This window comes from Neomonachus schauinslandi, chromosome 1 (genome assembly GCF_002201575.2).
Source record: "Neomonachus schauinslandi chromosome 1, ASM220157v2, whole genome shotgun sequence".
In the NCBI taxonomy this organism is placed as follows: Eukaryota; Metazoa; Chordata; class Mammalia; order Carnivora; family Phocidae; genus Neomonachus; species Neomonachus schauinslandi.
The window spans coordinates 29398429-29418823 of record NC_058403.1 but is presented as its reverse complement, the minus strand read 5'-3'; the positions used below and the strand labels follow the sequence as shown (position 1 = coordinate 29418823).

At 35.2% G+C, this 20395-nt stretch overlaps 1 protein-coding gene across 1 annotated transcript in view; it reads right to left on the bottom strand.

Annotated features, from left to right (window-relative positions):
* ROBO2 (roundabout guidance receptor 2) overlaps positions 1 to 20395 on the bottom strand; it is a 1281409-nt gene that overhangs the window by 707636 nt on the left and 553378 nt on the right. The gene's annotated exons all lie outside the window — the stretch shown is intronic.

Below are 20395 nucleotides of genomic sequence, written 5' to 3'. Positions count from 1 at the left end.
CATGACCCGAGTTGATCTTAAGAGTTAGTCGCTTAACCACCCAAGCGCCCCATGCCTTCCTCTTTTCTTAGAACACAGTTCTCTTGTTTTTCATCTTTTGAAATTCTTGTCCTTTGCTTTCTTTCTTCCAACACGTGCACCTAGCACCTTGTTCTATAACCAAATGGAGAAATCTTGCTAAAATATATGCAATATTAGTTCCTTACTTTGCCATTGATCTTGATGTAGTCACTATAATACCAGTTTATGTATTGTAATGCATACCAAAAGGCACTGCAAGATTGTATAAATTTGTCCCAGTTACTGTGTTCAACCTCCTGGCAACTCTGAAAGAGAAAGACGTAACATTGACCAATAAATAAAAGTAAAAGACATGCTAACTACTGAGAAGTGACACAGAAGTTCTAGGCACCAAGATCCAAGAATTATTTCTCTTGGGGCTCTTCAGCAAAGTGAGTACCTTTGATATCATAGTAACTATAGGTAACAGCTATTGATGATATCTAAAAAAATATATAAGATAATGTACTAATGAACACTAATACACAAAATAGGCCTAAATTTTCCTTTCCCCTTAACATTTTCTTATGTATATTTAAGCAGGGAAATTATGAGATTATGTCCCATCACATCTTTGCATTTTAATTCTAAATAGTTGGTCAATGTGGAAGGATTTTACTCTTGTTGGTGAATTCAGGAGGCAGTAAGCATGGATGTCTGTGTAATGCTGATAACCTTGAGGTTGCATGTGGTGGGTTTAACCTATGCGGTACACTCCATGCATTTGAGAATAGATTTTAGTGTTTCCCATGAATATAAATATTTAAGAGTAATTGTTACAAACTCCCAACACCAAATGCTTTGGTAAAATTTCTAACTTTTAAGCTATTATTTTAATTCACAAAATTGTATCAGGAACCCAATTGAATTTCAATCTGCTTTGCACTTAACTAATCTTAAGGGGCATTATTTACCAGCAAGAGGTTGGAATGGCCCTGCAGTGGTCCAGCAAGTAAGTGGCCGAATTGAAGTAACTGCCACCGTGTTTCTGGGCTGAATAAAATAAATCTTTTCAACACACACAGTGCACTGATTTATTTATTCACCAGATTTAGTCTGTCTTAAAAAAAAAAAAAGCTTATTAGAGTTTTTAACTATCTTTGTAATAAAAAATGACTTAAGATGATGAATCACAGATTTCTTGATTTATTGTAGTACAATACATAGAAATAATGTTTAAAGAAATATTTGTATGTAAAATATCCACACAATATGCGGGTAGAAACATGTCCCTAATTAATGCTAAATAATAGACCCAACCAATTTTTTACTTAAATTGACACCTGTGAGTAACTGAATGTTAAGCCTTTAGAATGCCTTTCATTCTTTCACAAGTAGGGAGAGCCTGACTCCCTCCATAATGATGATCTTGAAAACAGGTAAAATGACCAGAGAGATGTCTCATTAAGACCTCTCCCACCCCATAAAATACTCATTCAAACATCAACTCAGGCAGTTTCATGGGGGAGGCCCATTTTGAAAGAGGGTCAAGGTTTCAGATTATAAAGTCGGAAAGCTCATCATGCTTTGCCATTTCCCTTCTCCTCCCACCCTATTAATTCAAATTTTTTTTACACGGAGCAACAGTAATTAGACTTGATCTGGACCACCACCAAGGTCTTCTATCAAATTTCTTTCCTGTTTATGTTTGAGTTACTCAGAAGTTATCTGTATGCCCTTTGGACATTTAGGGCCTATTTTTTTTAAACTCCCTCGGTACAAAGAATGTAATCTTAGCTGACTCGGCTCTGGATTGTATCATTGTATTTCTCTATTTCAACTGAGAAATCTCAGAGTAAAGAGCAAAAGTAGTAATTCATCATAATAGTCCCCTTCCTCCAATTCAGGAAAAAAAAAAGACACTTTTTGTTTAAAAAGCTTCTTTGCATAAGATGGACTATATACTATCTAATTAACTTTAGTTCAAACAGAAGTTTTGTCTATAAATTATCTCCTTATGAAACAATTTTGAGGTTGTTTCTCATATGATTTTTTTCACTTCTCCTTCTTTTTGAAGTTTTATTTGGGTCTTTAGTTGGAGAAACAGTAATTGGAAAACAGAGCAAACAGATGTTATCAATTAAAAATTATAAGAATACCTAGGATGCTAATTGGCTACTGATTATTGTGTGCTGATAAAGTGGACAGGTTTGTAAATTATTTTCTCTACTAAACAGCATTTTAGTCTTTTGAGCAACTTACGTTCCTTGATAGATATTCTTGGACAATTTATGTTGGGTTGTTCCCGCGATCCTTATAATTTCAAAAAACTATGAGAAAGAGAATCACTACTTCAGAAAGGAAATAAATAGAATTTTCTTATCTACTTATAGCTTATTTCTGAATATAAGCCTTATTGTACTGTTAGAACTAAAAACTTCTCAGGTGTGATTTGGGGATAGGAGCTGCTTACCATGACTTCTCTAGAAATTTAAGGGATTTGGGGAGCATCTAATCCAGTTATTTACCATCACAGAAAATGAAACATATACAGAGAAATAATTTGCTCAGGTTACACAACTCATGACTCAATTAGCTTTAGAAGCTTGGGTCTTATGTCTAGTGCTTAATATTTTAGCCACTGCACTTTCAGAATTGGCTTTTGGTTTTATAATCTGATACAGGTATTGTATACAATGTTGGTCAAAAATTTTCTAGTTAAATAATCCACTGATGAATTTTGAGAATGAAAAACACATTCAAATTCGGTAACAGTAATAGCACATAGTTGAAGAATCTGGAAGAACTGCAATTTTTAGCTACAGAACATCCATAGTTACAGGCACTGCTGACAAACTTCAGTGAGTTGCATAATTGGGTACACTAAAGTCTTACTTTACAAACTGAATTTAAAAAGTAACCCTTACATAAAACAACAGTTTTTCTCACTTACCCTATTCTTTGTAACTTTGATTGTTCTTCATCAACTGATCATCGTTAAGTGTGCCTCAATTCTAACCCATTTCTTTTTTTTTTAAGATTTTATTTATTTATTTGAGAGAGAGACAGAGATAGCAAAGAGAGCATGAGCCAGGGAAAAGAAGGAGGAGCATGCTCCCCACTGATCAGGGACCCCGATGCAGGGCTCAATCCCAGGACCCTGAGACCATGACCTGAGCCGAAGGCAGACCCTTAACTGACTGAGTCACCCAGTCGCTCCATAATGTTGGGTTTGAATTTAAATCCACTACCATGTTTCCCCCATGATTTTCAGGGAGTAAAAGATGTATTCAGGAAAGGGTTTCCAGTTCTTCTTGGAAATATAAAGTGGCAAAGAATTTCACAGAGCCTCAAATACATCCTTATAAGATATAAAGAAAAGGTAACATCAGATCAATAAGACTTATGTTAGAAACAAGTTATTATACCACTTGTTGACAATCATTTTCATTTCCTCAGAAAGGCCCTTGTTGTGTGCCACACTGTTTTTGATCTTAAAAATGAAATCTCCAGCAAGCATGATACTTTTTTCATTTCTTAAAGTAAGTTCCTGCTTAGATGCTAAATTATCTCAAACTTGTTTATCTCAGAAGTACAGATGGCACATTTTAGAACCTTTCCAAATGCCCACCAACACATACACTATTAAAACCATGTAGTTTTCTGAGATCACTTAGGAGACAATCTTGTGAAGAGTATTTAAGTAGACTACTTAAAATAATTAGGAAGTAATGAAAAAAAGAACTTGTCTGCCCCAAATCTCTTTTTCATATAGTTACATGACACTTGCCCCTTCTCATAAGGAAATAATGTGAAAAGTACATTCATGATTAATGCTTTCTGACATATATTCATTGACTGTAAAAATTTTTTCCATGGTCAAAATGTGTGTGATTTCTAAAACCTTTTTTCAGAGCCCATTCAAACCAAATTTTACCTGCTTTCTCATCATTTCATATGTATAAAGAAAAAGATAATTTAAATAGACTCATGCTTATCAAAGTTCAACAGTCTCATCTATAGCTGTTGAGGACGTATTAGTGTCTTTACAATTGGCTTTTGGTTTTATAATCTGATATGGGTTTCATAGCAGCTAAAGAGTTAATAAATGCTGTAGACTTTTGAGAACAATGTCCCAACCAGATGATTATGACACCTTGAGTAGGGTACAGAAGTAAGGCTTCTCTGAGGAGAACAGTTAGTATGGAAAAGGAGGAAAGTTTATAACCATTTTGACCCAAACTTAGTAGATTTTTACTAAGGGTAATAGAAGTAGTTATGCATTAGTTTTGCAGTATTGCTTAATGAACAGGATTCCATGCTGATTTTAGGTCTTCCCAAAAATAGTGGGGAGAAGTGAAAGCTCAGAGAAGTTAAGAAACTTGTTTTAGTTTAAATAGCTCTTGAGAGGGAAATCTGGGACCCTATTTTCTGACCTCAAGTGCAGTGCTCCTTTCCATCCATCATTCTGCCTCCCCAGTAAATTGTATGACAATGAGAGGAAAGTATATTTCCCTTTTAGAAATTTTAGTCTTTTGGAAAGACCAACTGAGAGTTTTACCTGAGGTAAAATTTGCCTTAAATTTTGAGTTTAATAATCTAGAATTATGAGACTTTAATTTTGAATACTAAGACCTAAGTATTAAAAGGGTTCCAAAAGATGCTGGATAAAAATGTCAATTAAAAAAAAAATCTACTAATAATTACTGAATGGAGAAGGATGTTGCGATTAGACTAAATTTAGCTGAGGTCAGATTCTATTGATCTTTATACCCTCATTTGCCCTGTCCCAGCATATTATTGTCACTTTGTGTGCATGTGCGTGTGCGTGGGCGTGTGTGTGTGAATAGATAAAAATCTTGGATTCATTTCTGTTTACATATGGCTATTCAGGGTGAATATCTTAAAAGTTTCGGGATCAAAGTGGCTCATTATTGTCCCAAATTCAAAAAATAAATTAGAAAGAATGCTAAACATTAGTAAGAAGGTGTGTTATTTTAGTTTTATCATACTGAAGGAATAAAATAATTATTTTGATATTATGTACCAAGTCCTTTATTTGAACATTGATCACTTTGGAGGTATAATTCCCATCAACTGCCCTAGTATACAGGTTCCTCAAAAACAAGTATATATGACATGAAGAGTAAAATAATTAACTCTCCTAAGGAGACACTTTTTAAGTGTATCTTTCACTCATATTTGTGATTTATCTCCCCCCCCCCAAAATTAACCTTTCACCTCTGCTTGAATTCTCTGTGCCTCTTGAGTAGCAGCTGCTCATAAAAAGCTTACTTAAGTAAATTGCTTAATGCACAGTTTTGAGTGTAAATGCCACAAGAAAAAAGACTGGAGGTCATGTTGACAAACTTGGCAAGGCTGTGGTTTGAGAATCGCTCTACTCTGACATTTACTCAAACCAATCACCTCGTTTTTTCTACCAAATGGTTCCATGTCAATGACTGCTATATCTGGGTCTATGCTAGGAATGCTGCTTTGTAGGTGAACTACATTTTATCATTTTAGTCAAGAATTAAAGTTGGAACAGTACCAGAATGTTTGGGCTACCCAGTTGGAGCCACATATTAAATTTTCAATACTAATTCTTTCCCCCACACTCCAAGATTGGTCCAAAGCACAGAAAGGAATCAATGTTACAAAGAAACTTTAAAAACATGTTTAGGGTTGACTATTTATCTATGGCTTTGACTTATTTGGAATACGGTATTAAAACAGAGAGGCGGGGCGCCTGGGTGGCTCAGTTGGTTAAGGAGCTGACTCTTCTGCTCAGGTCATGGTCTCAGGGTCCTGGGATGGAGCCCTGCATCTGGCTCTGTGCTCAGCAGAGAGTCTGCTCCCTCTCCCTCGGCCCCTCCCTCCCCTCTTCCTCTAATATATAAATCTTCAAAAAACAAAAACAAAAACAGAGGAGCATGTACCAATATCTGTGAGGATCGTTACATTTAGCCATTTAATTAATGACTATGTTCCCATTAGACTGCTCCGTTATGGTAGGAATTATGTAAATTTTTGTTCCTCTCTCTGGCTTCAGTATCTAATAGACTCCCTACCCAGTAGTAAGCACTCAATAAATATTATCAAATGATTAAATGAATCTTTGAGAAGTCAAGAATTCTTATTTTGTCCCATGGTTTATTCATGGTGAAAAACTGCATCTGTTACCCTCATTAAGTTGATTAAATATATCTGCTATTGGCTACAAGAGAAGAGAGAAAGAGATGGGGAGGAAGGGCAAAAGATACGAGAAGTAAAAAATACAGAATTCAACTTCATTATACACTAAGAATCTAAAAGTTTGCTTTACTGAGGGAAACTCTATCATCTTCATGTAGGAAAGGCATAAAATTAACTTAAATACTAACATTTTTCATAAAAACTAAATTACTCTGCAGTCTAATGGGATCTTAACCAAATAGACTTACAAATTCAAAATGAATCATTTAATACACTTGTAGCAAACTGGGACATATCAATACAGAGATGAAAGAGGATACAGTCAAATCTATAGCACAGTGGGGGAAAGGGATGAACATTTAAATAATTATATTACTAGAGTTTGTGTAGCAACACAGTTAAGAAAACAGATTCTAACATTCAAACTGCCTAAGTTTTAATTCCGACAAGGACATTTACTGTCTGTGCCCCAAATGAGTTACTTAACATCTCTGTGTCATAGTTTTATCAATTATATACTGGGTAATAATGACAGTACATATCACATGGAGTGATTGTGAGGATCAAATAAATTAGTAATTATATACTACTGCATTCCAGGTTCTTTTCATATAATAATCATTATTATTATCAGATGAACTCAGTGAATTGTCAGCTGTGTGTTATGTGTCTATGCAGCTAAATAACCTAATGAATCAAGAAGATCTTTTGAAATCTCCATTGCTTTAACAGTATTTTTCATGAAATATATCCCCCAAACCTACACATACTGCACTGGATTCTATATAGGCAATCTAATCTATTTTACACACAGTTATAAAACATACAGAAATATTAAATTAAATTATATAATTTTGTGCTAATATATTATTGAAGGAAAATGTTTATTTCCAGTAATAAGGTTTAGCTTTTCCATAAGAAAAATTCAAGGCAAAAATGACTTAATTTTTGAACATGAGAAATGCTAGTGCATCTCATGACAGCTCTTTATAACTATCTGTGAACTACAATAATGAACAGGCCACCACCATACATGTTTTAAAAATCTCATCTTGGGGCGCCTGGGTGGCTCAGTTGGTTAAGCGACTGCCTTCGGCTCAGGTCATGATCCTGGAGTCCCGGGATCGAGTCCCGCATCGGGCTCCCTGCTCAGCAGGGGGTCTGCTTTTCCCTCTGACCCTCCCCCCTCTCATGTGCTCTCTCTCATTGTCTCTCTCTCAAATAAATAAATAAAATCTTTAAAAAAAAAAAAAAAATCTCATCTAATGTCATCACATACTCGCTTTGAATTTAGGAGAAGCAGTTCATTTTCTACCTGATAGATATAACAAATATAAGCCACAGAGAAGAAAAAAAAATTGCTAGTTTTTATTGATAGCTATCAATTTTTCTTTTTACTTGTCTCAAAACTATGACTTGATGAGTGAAACAAAGTTATTAAAAGATGAAAAATGCAGTTGACTCCAGGATCTAAACTTGGGAGATGTGGGTTCTAGATTTTTATTTTTATTTATTTATTTATTTATTTATTTATTTATTTATTTATTTATAAAATTTTGACAGAAAGAGAGAGAGTCTCAGTAGGCAGTGCGGAAGGCAGAGGGAGAGGGAGAAGCAGACTCCCCACTGCGCAGAGAGCCTGACGTGGGGCTCGATCCCAGGACCCTGGGACCATGACCTGAACCCAAGGCAGCCACTTAACTGACTGAGCCACCCAGGCGCCCCAGGTTCTAGATTTTTATAGCAGTGATAGTAACAGATACTTCCCTGAGGATGTCCCAGGACAACATTCTGGTTTTTCTGAGCTCAAAGACGGTGACTGAGTGAGGAATCTAAATAACAAACACGTAGTAAAGCCACAGCATTCCATGCTGAAAATAAAAAAAGATTCTTAAGTTATATCCTGGAATTTTATACATGATTTATAATTTTTCAGTACTGGTAGTCTCGTGGTGGAAAAGATAACAGATATGGTTTTTTTTTGTTTTGTTTTGTTTGTTTTTTTAAAGATTTTATTTATTTATTTGAGAGAGAGAGAGCATGAGCAAGGGGAGGGGCAGAGGGAGAAGCAGACTCCTCGCTGAGCGGGGAGCCTGATGCAGGGCTCAGTCCCAGCACCCTGAGACCATGACCTGATCTGAAGGCAGACACGAAACTGACTGAGCCACCCAGGCAACCAACAGATATGTTTTTTAATTAAGCATTCTCTAGCAAGGGCCAAGAGAGTGAAGAGGCACTGAGGTGGGAATTTGGAAAAAAGGGTTTAGGTAATAGCTTTTCTAGTTGGTTATGGTCCTTCTGTGTTTTGAGATTCAGGTAGGATCTTATTATTTGGACTAGTGGGAATCAATCCTACTACCCTCAAGATAATCTGTACTTGAAAATGGAAATTTAAAATGCAGATTATAATTTCAAGTGTCAGATCATGAAAGTCTCCCTGACTTTATACTAGTTTTACCTGGAATTTTTCTACTCCATCTCTTTCGTGTGCCCTCAGTATATGACTGCCTTGCCCTTTCTCATCTCATTCCCTCACTTTATCCTAATTATAATTCCTCTCATTTCTGGTGTGCAGGGCCTGTAGTTGAGGAACTAAAGAGCAAAGAGGAAAACATGGCTCTCTCCTCAGTTGTCTTCCTACATAGCAGCTGGGGTACAACATCGATTTTCTCGATACATTCCCTCTCCTTTTGTCACACTCATGTCCTCACTAAGTACGTCTAGGATAACCAGAGTTTAAGTGAAATTCTGAAACTTAGTTGTTCTTCCAGTGATACTTAGGTTACAAAACACAACTAAACTAAACTTTAGAGGTAGTTTGCGTGATTTCTAAAAAATTATTTTTCACTACTTACAGAAGTAATGCTTTGAAACTCTCAAAGACCTATGCACTTGGGAGAAAATATTAAAGGTGCATAAAGGATATCTCTACCACAGTTAGTCCTGGACTAGAGAAACATGGCTCAGAAATAATTGTTGGTGGCAGTCGAAAGGCAAATAGGAAATTCACCCACGAACTCACACTGAGCAAAGATAATGTTCTGGAGATATAAAATATAAGATTTTGTCTGCCCTTGAAAGTTCACACTCCTGCAGTAAATACAGATAGAACAAGCAAATCAGAGATTCAGGACAAGCAAATCAAAGACTAAAATGGACTATAGGAGCCAGTTCTAAAGTCCTAGACCCTGGCGTCCAGGATGGACATTTGTCAATCTCATTTGCCAGCAGGTGGAGGCAGTGAGAAAGGAGTTCATGACTGAAGAGATATGAGGCTAGTACCTCAACCTGGAAAACAAAATCTTTTCTGGAATCATTCCATTAGTAGATGCTATGTCTTAAAATATTATTAGAAGAGTAAGATACCTCAATTATATCTTGGTTCAATACATTTTGTCGGCTTACCTATAAAACCAATTGCTATATTTAGCAACATTAATATGATAAAATGCATTGAAAGAAATTTGAAGAAAGGCTTTTTCCATGACACGTACATTTTATTGTACTCTCTGGGTATGATGAGCAATTCCTAGATTTCCATTACTGAATAAGTCTTTGCCCTAGCACAAACATGCATACATCCTTAAGGATATATTAAAGTGTTTTCAGCAAATTCATTTAAAAGTTAATCCCCCCAAAAACCTTAAAATATGACAAAAAGCACTTGAGTCTTCTTAATATAAATTACCATGTGCTCTAGGGGAGAAAAATGAATTTGATGGTTGTCCTTAGGTGGGTGTGGTACTTTGGAGGAGGGAGCAAGAAGAAAAAGGGCAGCATTAAGCCACACTAAATAGAAAAAAGGGAAAAGAACACATGTGTACTAAATTTGTAAATTACATATATGAACATATCTCTTAAGAAATTAAATTGGATTAAAAAGTGTCTCAAAAAGAAAACAGTCATATTTCTCAAGCATCTGGGTAAAAAGAAAAAAATTAATTAACAAACTTTTCCTTAGGACTCAGAAGTGTCCTTTGTTACCTAGAATGCATCTGGACTAAATATTTGTTGCATTGTATATTACCTATAAGGGATCATGCCCCCTAGATCATATTTAAAGAAAGAAAATTAATTTATTATTTCTTTAAAAGATGTATATTGGGTGCCTACTGTAAGCCAAGGATTTAAAGTGGAATAAAACACTTCAAAATCCTTGTCCTTGTGCAGCTTAAATTCTGGTGCCAAAGAAAGAATATAAACAAAAATAAAAAGTTAAATATATAATATGGTATTTGGGGATACATTCTATAGACAACAATAAATTAGGGAAAGTGTTAGAGAATACCAGAGTATTACAATTTAATATAGCATGAAAATGGCAAAATCCATGTTAACCCTCGCACTTGGGACTGGTATCAGTAGGTTGTTGCTCCTGAGAAAGATTAACTCAGGATCTCATTGCAGTGAGAAGCTTTGCTCGAGGGTACCTTACTTATGTCTGGACTATGCTTTATTCAGTATTTAATTTATTCTTAAGCAATAATTTGGCTTAGATGATTCAGCCTAAACAACACACGGCTGCGAATGTATTTTTCTTCATTCTATTTTCCTTTAAGAGTAACTGTGAGCTTAGCTGCTGTAAAACACCAGATGGAAGAGAAACAGTTCGACACCATCTTTTCGTCATCTGCATTGCCGTGGTACTCAGTTTCTCATTGCACACAGGAACTTGAAAATTGCAGACCTCAGATGTGATCACACCTATCCTCTGCTGACTACTACGGATTTGCCTTCAAATGAACCACAGGAATGTTCATTTCTTAATAATCAGCAGCAGCTTCTCTTGTAATGTGTTGTTTTTACACATAGGACAGCAGCATTGGTCCCAATTTCTAGCCTTAGCTGGCAGGTCACTTTCCCTTGGGGAGTTTTAAAATCACTGATATTAAGTTAATTATGTCTGACTTTTGTCAAGGGCTATGGAGAGAAAAAAAATCTTCTGCAGTCTTGAAAAAAATATGATAACCTAGGATCAATTCCTATTGATAAACTTTTTAATGATTTAGCCCAACTTCCTTATTATGCATGGTGTCACGTTATGACACCACCTGAAGTGATAGACCATCTAATGAATTATGCTAGAAGGGTCTTCTCCAACTAATCTAAGCTTAGAGTCAAACTTAAAGTTAGTCAAACTGGGAAAAGGGTCCATTCCATTCCATGACAGAAGGTCGTAAAATCTGCCATTAATATTGCTCCAGAGGAATAAACCTTCTCTATGCTTCAAAAATATACACAAAGTGGGGCGCCTGGGTGGCTCAGTCGTTAAGCGTCTGCCTTCGGCTCAGGTCATGATCCCAGGTCCTGGGATCGAGCCCCGCATCGGGCTCCCTGCTCCATGGGAAGCCTGCTTCTCCCTTTCCCACTCCCCCTGCTTGTGTTCCCTCCCTCTCTGTGTCTCTCTCTGTCAAATAAATAAATAAAATTAAAAAATATATATATATACACAAAGTATATAATAATGAGTATAATAAGTAGTCATTAATATTCATCTAATCCTAAATAATTTTGGGTGTGTGACATTGGGGTAACGAAATGTGAAATTAACCACACCCCAGAGAAAGAATACAATGCAAACAATGAAGGGATTTGCCTAAATTGTTCACTTTGAACAATGTCTCATACTCAAGAGGTGCTCAATAAATGTTTGATTAATAAATGAAAAAATAATATCTGTTCATGTCAAATAAATCTGTGTAGAGGTCAACATCATATCCTTGCAAATTAAAGGATTAACCTTTTTATGGAAAGAAAATGGCTATTGAAGAAACTGAGTAATTTAAAAATATTTTATGAAGATTATAATTAAACAATATTAAAATCATTTTAAAATGTTCATGCTAAATAGCAAGATTGTCAAGTGTTTGTGAAATAATCTAAGAGAATTTAATTTTTAGATCCTAAGCAAGAGGCACTATTTAAACCCAAGTACATTTTTTACAGTTGTTATACAATGGTATTTTCTTTATTTACATAATAATCATCTCCACACATGTGAGCTTGCATGCCTTTGACATAGCAACTGGATTAGATTTTTGCTTTTTTCAATCACCGTATTTTTTTTTTTAAAGATAACAACTGAGAAAAAAATTGCGAACAGACTTTTAAATGCCAGATCAAGAGCTCTATCAAAACTTTCCCATCCCCCCTTGAAAAAAAAAATCTGGTTTCATTTATAGGGCTACACTAGATTGGCTATTAAAAAAAAAAAGATCGCTTCTCGGCCTTTTGGCTAAGATCAAGTGTGAAAAAAAAAGGAGGGGTGGCGCCTGGATGGCTCAGTCGTTAAGCGTCTGCCTTCGGCTCAGGTCGCGATCCCAGTGTCCTGGGATCGGGCCCCGCATCGGGCTCCCTGCTCCACAGGAAACCTGCTTCTCCCTCTCCCACCCCCTCTGCTTGTGTTCCCTCTCTCACTGTGTCTCTCTCTGTCAAATAAATAAATAAATAAAATCTTTAAAAAAAAAAAAGATTTCCCTTTTGAGGAAAATGGAGGAATGGTGGCATACATCCTGCATCTGGTGCTGGTGATTTTGAAAACACAAGGAACTGGTGGCAATTACCCTTCTTCCACATCTTAGGGTTGTCACGTGACCTATTCTTCCCTCCTGTCAAACACCTAGAAGATGAGGGCTCTGTGCTTGAATGTCTACAGTTCCTGGCATGGAATCCTTCCCTCCCCGCAATAACTGGAATATAATAAATGCCAGCTAGAAATAGTCTTTTTCTTTTTATGCTGGATATAGTAGAACATACATTTTTAAGAAATGTTTATGTTATTGAAGAACGTGACATGACCCCAAATATACAGAGAAACTTAATGTAATAGTGATTCTTCACACTGCCATACATAGGACTGGAGGAAATTTTACTGTTCTCAAACAGATGTAAGGAGATTCACAGAACTGATAAAGGCTAAGTAAAATTCCTCCTAAAACCGAATTGGGAGGCAGGGTGGGGAGAGTCTCCTGCCTTATATATAAGTTTTGTCTAAACTTAGGTTAGGAATTGTTGATATTCATTGACAAAATGAGATTAAGTCAAATGACAAAATGAGATTAAGAGCACCAAACATAGGGGCACCTGGGAGGCTCAGTCGTTAAGCATCTGCCTTTCGCTCAGGTCATGATCCTAGGGTCCTGGGATCGAGCCCCGCATCAGGCTCCCTGCTCTTCGGGAAGCCTGCTTCTTCCTCTCCCACTCCCCCTGCTTGTGTTCCCTCTCTCGCTGTGTCTCTCTCTGTCAAATAAATAAATAAAATCTTTTAAAAAAAAAGAGTACCGAACATAAGATCTTAGTATGTAAACCATTGTTATTTCACAATGTTTTTTGAGAACATACCAATTGAAATATATATATAATAAATTAGACTTTATGTGTATTAAAGTTTCTACTATGTGTACTACCTATAAACTCTGTGTATCAGTAACCGTCTTAAGTATAGTTGCTTTACAATTGCAATTTAGTACTTATTATTATATGAATTTATTCAATTAGATCTGTTGGAATTATTCATTCGTCATATTTTTTTGGGTTGACTTACGTGATTTAATTGTGTTAAAACTGTACTAAAAATATAAAGGCAATTCAAATTTAAAAATATAGTCTTTATATTAATAAGACATACATGTAATTGTCATAACATTTATTTATTATATGGAAGCATTTTATCCTGTGTTCTCTCTATGAGATATAATATTTTAAACAATAAAGTGCACCAAAAGATCCAGCAATAACTAATATCTGCTATTGTTAATTCAATGGGGGAAATGAACAAGACCTCATGTCCTTTTTGAGAGACAATGTAACACATTTCTACTCATATCCTTTAGTGGTCAAGAGGTTGTCTTACCATAAGGAGTGTTCTGATGCGCAAATATATTTTAGAAACCCAGATAAAGTAACTATAAAAATATAAAAACTATACTGAGTCAGGTTATGAGCATTTTGGGTTCTTATTTATCATAAATTGTTTAATTAAGTAAATAAATAGATAGGTTAAATATATGTCAACATGGTGCCACTATTGGATATATCCATTGGACATCCAACTGAAAAGAAAGCTTCCATGTCAATTGTTTATTGATTTAGTCAACAACATATAAACTCTATATTTCCAATCAACTCAAAAATTAAAAAAAGATGGAGGCTACTGTCTTTGAAGACCTTTCATTTTAACTAAGGGACTAGGACATACATTTATAAAGGGAAAAATACACATTGATAAGGTCAATTTGACTTTCAGGACCTTCTAGCTCTTTTATTCTTCTAGCACTTACTTCTTTACAATCAAGTCATTTTGGTTGGTTTACTGTGTCTACCACTTTATATGGACATCTGCACTTGTCGCAGGGTGTGATTTTTCTATGTGCTTTCTATGTGCTGATACTGATGTAAGTAGCATACCCTCTATTTTGCTTTTTTTAAGACTATGAGCCTCCTGTGCCTTGGACATTTTCAAGAATAAAATTTCCAGGCCTCACATAAATCATCAAAAAATTCACTGCGATGTTTCAAAGTTTTACAAAACTGCTGAAACTCTCTTTAATATAAGTTAAAGCCAGTGTTTTTTTGTGAAGGCAGCTGTTTCCTGAGGTGGTTATGCAGTTACACAAGAATATAATTGGCATTTTTAATGTGTGTCTAAATTTCAATCCTATTCCAACTACTGATGGCTCCATCATAACTATGAAGTAAAAATGAAAACTGCTTTGCACACTGTTTATGAGCCATATGTAAACTCGGTGCTCATATTTTGGACACTCAATGTCCATCATATTTTTAGACCCCTTAATAACTAAGAGATCTGAAAGGACTCTTGGGGTACAATGTTTAGCTTCCAGGGACAGTAGTGACAGTTGTCCACACTATGGACTAAGTGCTCAGTGTAACTTAGCATCCCCCCTGCATCACCCAGCAATGATGTAGCAAATTTACAGCGAATGAAGTCAAGATTTGATTTCAGCATAGTTCAACATTTAGAGCTTAAGATATAATATTTTAAAAATACTCAGAAATTCCCTAAATGTTAAAAAAAATCTCCTAAATATTCTTAAGTATTTAACATCACAATCATTGGTCTCATGTCCTAAAATATTTAAATCTTAACGGTTCCTGTCTAATGAAAATATGATAAATTCCCAGTCAGTAATGTTATCAGGAAATGAAAACTGTATCAAGTAAGTTATATAAAACCATAATTTCAACACTTAATTTTAACTCATGGACTTGATAAAATTCAAATTACTAATTTTATCAACTGAGTAAGATTTATTCTAAGATTTAAAACTGAAGATAACAGCATTTAAATGTGTGAAAGAACATCATCTATCCCAGCTCTATTCACCCAAAAGCATTTATGTAAAGTAGAAAAATATCTCATTATTATTATTATTTCCCTTTGTATTCAAGGCAAAATTTAGCCCATCGGTACACTTCAAGGTCTTGAGATCAAGCCCCATGTCAGGCTCCATGCTCAGAGGGGAGTCTGCTGGAGATTCTCTCTCTCCCTCTCCTTCAGCTCTTCCCCCACTGCTTGTGCCTGGATGTGTGTGCACGCGCACTCTCTCCCTCTCTGTCAAATAAATAAAAATGTAAAAAATATGTAAATGTAAAAATAAAGATTGACTTAATATTAAGTGACATGGAATCCTCTAAATAGAAATATTGATGTCTTACCCCAATTACTGAGAGCATACATAAAGTTCATAGTAGAAAATAATAGGTACATATGTAGGTGAAAGGTTAGAAATGATCTTTTCCTTTTGCCAGAGATAGAGAAAACAGTCTTCTCTCAAATACACCAAATTGTCAGTGACGTTGCAATTAATGCAATGAGCTCCTGGTGGTGGGTCAGGTCTAGGACTCCAAGCAGAGGTGAGAACTCCCCTACGTGGTTATGATGAATAAGAAGGCAAACTGTCCAAAGAGCAAAAGGAAAGATTCTGAATTTTCCCAAGTGCAAAAGGTCAAGTAAACAAGAAGTGCAGTTTTGACAAAGTGAGGAATGTATAGGGCAGTCTTGGGAGAATTTGAGCTGTCAAAATGAAATTACTTAAAAATGTCTTATTCCAAATCAGAAAAACATTAAATCACCACAAAATAACCAAGCTAGAGCAAATAAAAACTGTCTTCTTAAACAGGAACATAAAACTTTTTTCTCAAGTGCTCTGTGATGTAATCTAATCCTATTTTGAAGTGATTTTAGCTATCCTGGTGTACTATTGCAGAATCCCAAGAACTTAGCTTTGCTACCTCTGAATCCAAAGGAAAGTAAAGCTTCCTTTTTTGAAGGTTCCTACTACTGTTCTCAAAGCTACTTTTAAAACATCATTATGGAAGCATGTGCTTGGGCCTAATCGTATAGATTTCACCCAATAATTACTAAAGAAATTATATAGCACTGTGCTATAAACATATACTGTGATAAAGGTTAATGAATAACAAATGTATTATAATTCAATTGTAAATACAATAGAAATGTGTAATTTTCATGGCACTAAACATGTGATCCTCTGGCTTCTGTTTGAACTATCTCAAACTTTTAATTATTTAAGAATTTATAATGATTTGGGTACAGTGCATTTCAACTAGGGAAAATATCAGGTGGGTATTTTGCATACTACCAACCAGCACATATTTCTTTTGCTTGACGGATTTATTTGGTAAACTTATTTTATATATTTACTTTTAAGAGCCAAATAATATTATGGCCAAAACATTGGGAAATTTAATTGATCATGAAGATTCTTCAAGAAGAGAATATAAGAAAGAAAAGGAAGATAAATAGGATGATGAAGAGTAGGCAACAGAGGAAGAAAAGGGCAAAAATAGAAGCAAGAAAAAAATATTTTCCATGGCAGAAATGCTGCAATTTGAGGCTAAAGTCTATTTTTTTTTTGCTCTTTTTTGCTCAATTTTTACTAACATGTTTAGCATGGAAAGAATTGACACAATGCTTCTTGATACATTTTCTAAAAGGACAAAACCCAAAACTAAGTTACCTAAAAGAAAACTATCCTGGTTCTTCCATACAAATACGATCCTATTTGTTTTGGTTGAATAAAAAAAAAAATGGGGGCTTTTCTGAATACAGTTAGATTAAGTCAAACCTGTCATGATTCAGAAAAACATGAGGCGACTCAGTATAGATGAATATGTTTTCTCCAGGTACTCTGACTCTGATGAACAGAGAAAATCAGTTTTTATATTTCTGAGCAAGATTAAATTTGACTAGAATAATTTTTAGTTAGGCAGCAATTCAGAAGCCCAGAACTATTCAAATGAGAACTGTCATAATTTGCTATGACTACTTTAGTTCAAGTCATAAAGTGTTTCATTCTCAGACATCTCTTTCATATGACAACACTGCCAATGGCAGGAAAACACAGTAAATAGATCTGTTTTTCAAAGACGCAACATCAGTCTTCAAGAGAAAGAAGATTATATAATAATAATTGGAAATTATTTTATCTTCAAAAATACATCAAAGCAATGGCATTCTGTATATACTCTGAAATACCAATTCAAGATAGAAGGATATACTAAATCACAGACATCTATGATTTAAACAGGCATTTATCAGTTTTAGAAGACAACAGCCTGATCCACAGCAATAGCAAAAAGATAATTGAGTTATATTTTTTATCCACAGAGATGACATCTTGAAATATCAAAACATGTACAAAATCATATTGGTATACCAAAAACCTAATAGGATCTGAAATGCATTGAATTAACAAGTTGTAATACAAGTAATGGTAAGAGGTTTTGTGAAAGAGGAGGAATGGATGTTTTTTTCTCCAGAGATAAGTGACACTACCACCTAAATAGCAGAGTATAGACCAAGACTTCAAAGAGAGATAGGACTGCTCAAGGGAATGCTTTATTAATCCTCACTACTGAAAAATCAAACTTTTCCTACATCAGTTAGAACTTTTTATCAACATATAGGCTTCATGTTAAGATAATTATTTAAATTTTGCTTATAAAAATAAAAATGAACAAACTGAAGGTTTTCCAGAGCAAATAATCAGTTTTTTCAATTAGACCTTATTATGATTTTGAAGAATTTCCTCTTTCCCATCCCCAAGATTATCCCTGGACATTCTGCCCCTCTCCAATGAGATGGGAATGAATTAAATGAATTTATGTATGCAAATGTCTTGTCAAAGGGGGAAGAAATAATAATGACATTGCAAAAATCATTCACAGGCCAATGTTTAATACATACTTTCAAAAAGCCAAAAATGTTAATTTTAAGTAATTGATAAAACTGTGAGATATACCCGGGAATGGAATGGTATCCAATGTTTTATTTGGAAGAGTTGGCATTGAGCAGAAACCAGAATAGTTATTTATCTTTTGAGGTAGGAGGTTGGCCAAAATATGCAGGTTGTGAAGGTAGGTTGAAGGGTTGTTGAAGCATGTGGAAAATCTCTTCATTGCTAATGTTTCCTCAGTGAATTAACAAGCAAAATAATCAGCCTACAGAAAGGGGTGGAGCAGATGTCTTACAGGTTTGCCGAGAGTGGAAAAAGTATCAAATCTTGAGAAGAGGGAAAACGAATTGGCTAGAGAAATGAAGGAGTTTGTTGGCTCCACTGAAGTTTGTTGGTCATGAATCTAAAATGAATCAAGCCAGTCAGGTTGTGTGTTTCCCTCCAGCTATGCAGGTGAAAAGTAGGTGAGGAATTTAATCAGATTCACATTTTTGCCAGTTGAGGAGGGCAGATGAGGGGAAACACTGCAAACCAGGAGAGCATGTATTTGAGGAAATGATTATTAGGTTGGTCCAGGAAATTTAAGTCAGGCAAGGAGAGAAGTGAAGGCAGTATAGAATTGTCAGACAATGAGTCTATGAATTAGAAATCCAAAAGGATTGGAAATATTGTTGGCATCTGGTCACTGGATAGGGTGGACAGGACAGATAGGAAATGACAGCTAAAAGTGGAATGCTTGATTTGAGATTATGGTAATGACTATTTGCAAAGGCAGAAAGAGGATAAAATAACTGGAGTCAAAGAGTCCAAGAAACCGGGGTATGATAGTGTTGGATGTATCATACTTAATGGATATCATAATCACAAAGACTTAAGACATCCACAAATGCTCCTGGCGATGTTGCCTAGGAGTGCAGATCTTTGTGTGCTGTTGGTGTCATTCCCTTGTGTGGCCTCCACACAGGGACAGGGTTACCAAACCAGAGGCTAAAAGAGAGTTCTGCATGTTCTGGAAGACATTTCCCATCTCCCCATCCCTTTTAATAATGCCAGTATTTATAGCTTCTTTGTCACAGTGCTCCCAAAAATCCATCAGGTCTGATTCCATACATATCCTATATTCCCAGTACTTAAATCCTTTAGCTCATTGAGCTCTAGACCATGATTTCTCCTTTCTCTCTCCAGTTTATTTCAGGTTTATGAAGCTCACACCATTAAGTCCAACCATCTACCAACAATACTTGTTTTGGTCATCCTATGACCTTTCTGTCATTCTCTTTTTTGTCTTGAAATATAATTAATTGGTACTTGCCTGAAAACTCTCTGTTCCCTCCCAAATCACACCTGCCATAATTCTTGCATTTCCGTAACCATATCAACTCAAGAAGAGGTAAAAGGACCAATAGACCCACAACCATAGAAAATACTGGAAAATAATCAGATATCTACCCCTAAAAGACATTGAATTGCTAATGTTATTACATTGATTTTCATTAAAAATCAAAACTAATAATTCCTAAGTCACTTAAACTGATCCAGAACATAGAAAAACATAGAAATCTCTCCACCTTATTCAACCAGATAGCATATTCTTAAAACACAAACTGGATAATATTTAGCACACAAGAAAATTTTTGTTCAATATTAAGAAGATAATTTATATGAATTATGAAGACAAGTATAAAATTCTGAAACACTGGCAAACAAAATCTAGAACTATTAAAAAATCTATCATGAAAAATACAAAGGTGGTTAAATATTAAGAATTATACAAATGTCATCAATCATGTTAATGAGTGAAACGTGAAAAAATAAACCATGTGATTTTGATTGATATTGAAAAAGCATTTGATAACATTCAAAACCCATTACAGACTTTTTCAATTGTTTAGCAAGCTTGCCAAAGAAAGAGTTGTCTTGATTTGATAGAGTATCCACTAAAAACCTTCAAGAAACGTCACACCTAACAGTGAAGTATT